This window comes from Phascolarctos cinereus, unplaced genomic scaffold, assembly GCF_003287225.1.
Source record: "Phascolarctos cinereus isolate Bilbo 61053 unplaced genomic scaffold, phaCin_HiC Scaffold_9;HRSCAF=440, whole genome shotgun sequence".
In the NCBI taxonomy this organism is placed as follows: Eukaryota; Metazoa; Chordata; class Mammalia; order Diprotodontia; family Phascolarctidae; genus Phascolarctos; species Phascolarctos cinereus.
The window spans coordinates 127,137,409-127,140,491 of record NW_027556402.1 but is presented as its reverse complement, the minus strand read 5'-3'; the positions used below and the strand labels follow the sequence as shown (position 1 = coordinate 127,140,491).

At 37.2% G+C, this 3,083-nt stretch overlaps 1 pseudogene; it reads right to left on the bottom strand.

Moving 5' to 3' along the window:
* Positions 1–1,625: 1,625 nt before the first annotated feature.
* LOC110201140 (large ribosomal subunit protein eL31 pseudogene) lies at positions 1,626–2,045 on the bottom strand (annotated as a pseudogene).
* Between the last annotated feature and the right edge of the window lie 1,038 nt (positions 2,046–3,083).

The window sequence follows — 3,083 nt, the reverse complement described above, 5'->3', positions numbered from 1 at the left end:
ATCGGAACACTAAAGCATTGTACATGGAGTTGTGAACTGATCCAACCATTCTGGGGAGCAATTTGGAACTATGCTCAGAGAGTATTCAAACTCTTCATCCCCTTGATCCAGCAATAGCATTACCAGGTCTGTATCCCAAAGAGATCATAAAAATGGGCAAAGGATCCATACATATAGAAATATTTATAGCATTCCTTTTTGATATTGCCTAAGAATTGGAAATTAAGGGGATGCCCATCAATTGGTGAATGATTAAACAAGTTGTAGTATAAGAATGTAATGAAATATTATTGTTCCATAAGAAATGATTAGCGGGTGGACTTCAGAAAAACCTGGAGAGACTTACATGAACTGATCGTAAGTAAGGTGAGCAGAGCAAGAACATTTTGTACACAACAACAGCAACATTGTGTGATAACTAATTTTGGTAGACTTAGCTCTTTTGAGCAATGTAAGCATCTAAGACAATTCCAAAAAATCATGATGAAAAATGTTATACACATCCAGAAAAAGAACTCTGGACTGTTAATACGTATTGAAGCACACTATTTGATCTATTTTTTTTTCTTGTTTTGTTTTATTTCTTCTTTCTCATGTTTCCTTCCATTGGTTCTAATTCATCTTTACAACATGACTAATGTGAAAATATGTTTAATATGCATATATATATATGTAAAGTCTTTATCAAATTATGTGCCATCTTGGGGAGGGGGAAACTGATAAGGGGGGGAATTTAGGTCTCAAAACCTCTCAAAAATTCTCTTTCATTTCCTATAATAAAACATTTGCTGAAACTTCATTGGGTGATATCAATTCTACAAATAATAGATTATATTCACACTCAGTTTCTTCACCTGTAAAATGAAGTGATTAACGTAAGAAAATCTTGAAGATTAAAACCTGGGAAACTTGAAACAGGATAGCATCCTTGATAGGTAAAAGAATGTTAGATAATGAGGTGGGTTTGGGGTGAAAGGTGACATTTTCCATTTTCTGAGAAAAAATGTTACACATGCAGGACATTCAGCAGTAAGATACATTAGGCTGTTGTCAATGCTACAAATTCAAGATAACAATTCAGATTTCTAGCTGTATGAACAGTAGTTCCTGATAATTAATTTATCTCCATCTTCTACTGAGAAATGAAGTGTAACAGGCTTGGTGATATGTGTACACAATCACTTTTACTAGAGCAGCCAAAGTTTGCTCTATAAACTTGAGCTCAGGAGTTCTATTTTTCAGTGGAGTAAAGCAGTCAGGTGTCTCAATGAGTAAGGCACCATTATGGTGAGCCCGTATGAGTAGGTGGATACCAAGTTCACTAAGTTGGAACACAATGGCTCAGTCTGGAAATGGAATAGGTCAAAGCTCCAATGAGTATCAATGGTAGATCTGGTCCCATGAGTAGCTTATGTACTTCCAGATTAAAAAAAGATAGGGAGACTTAGTCTCAATATAAATCTTTAATGGAGTGTACAAGCATAATTTTTAATTAATTTATTTTTAGTTTTCAACATTCACTTCCATAAGCTTTTTATTTTTAACTTTTCTCCACCTCCCCCCCTCCCCTTTCCCCAAGACAGTACAATCTGGTATAGTTTCTACATATACATTCTTTTTTTTTTTTGTTTTTGAGATTTTATAACTTCATTTAAATAAAGTTCAATTTAGTTTTCATCCACATTGACTGTCTGTAAACTTTTGAAAGTGGTGACAGGCACATAAGTAACCGGTGTATACAGCTTGTTTGGTGAATCTTCATCCTCATTGAGTTTCCTAGACAAATACACTCTGATACGGTATGGGACATTCCTTATTCCTTTGGCCCAAACTGCTTTGTCGAGTCTGGTGTCAATGTGTACATCTGGAGTTCCCATTTCTATCATGGAAAATTTCTGGATTTCCTTTACAGCCCAAGGAGCTCACTTTTTGAAACCTATTCAATGAATCTTCTTGTAAATGTTGATGGTATATTCTCTGGTCAACACCTCATTGATGGCAGAACGCCCCTTCTTTTTCTTTCCACCTTTCTTTGTGGGAGCCATCCTGCACAGGACCAGGTCAGAAAGGGATACATATACATTCTTGTGTGTGTGTGTGTGTGTGTGTGTGTTTGATATAAATTTATTTATTTTTAGTTTTCAACATTTACTTCCACAAGATTTTGAGTTCCAAATTTCACCCCACCTCACCACTACCCCCACCCAAAGATGGCATGCATTCTGAATACCCCTTCACTTAGTCTGCCCTCTCTTCTTTCTCTCCCCCAGCCTTCTCTTATCCTCTTCCCCTTCTATTTTCCTGTAGTGCAGGATAGACTTCTGTACCCCATTTCCTGTATTTCTTGTTTCCCAGTTGCACGTGAAAACATTTTTTTAAACATGTGTTTTTAAAACTCTGGGTTCCAAATTTTCTCCCTTCCTCCCTGCCCACCCACCCTCACTAAAAAGGCAAGGAATTCAAAATAGGTTATACATGCCCAGTTATGCAAAACACTTCCATAGTAGACATGTTGTGAAAAATTAACTCTATTTCCCTTAATCCTATCCTGCCTCCCCAATTATTTTATTCTTTCTTTTGACCCTGTCCCTCCTCAGAAGCATTTGCTTCTGATTACCCCCTTTCCCAATCTGCCCTCCTCTCTATCATCCCACTGCTCTCTTCTCCCTTCCCCCCCCCGTTTTCCTGTAGGGTAAGAGAGATTTCCACACCCAATTGAATGTGTATGTTATTCCCCCCTTAAGACAAATCCTTTGAGAATAGGATTCACTCATTCCCTCTCATCTTCCCCTGTTTCCCCTCCAGTGTAAGAGCCTTTTCTTTTCTGATTTCTTGTGAGATAATTTACCCTGTTCTACCTCTCCCTTTCTTCTTCTCCTAGTATAATCCTCTCTCATCCCTTAATTTTATTCTCCAGATATGACCCCTTAATCTTCAACTCACCTTGTGCCATCTATCTATCTATCTATCTATCTATCTATCTATCTATCTATCTATATAATTTTTCCCCCTCCAGCTACCCTAATACTGACAAAGATCTCATGAGTGATAAACACCATCTTTCCATGCTGGAATGTAAACAG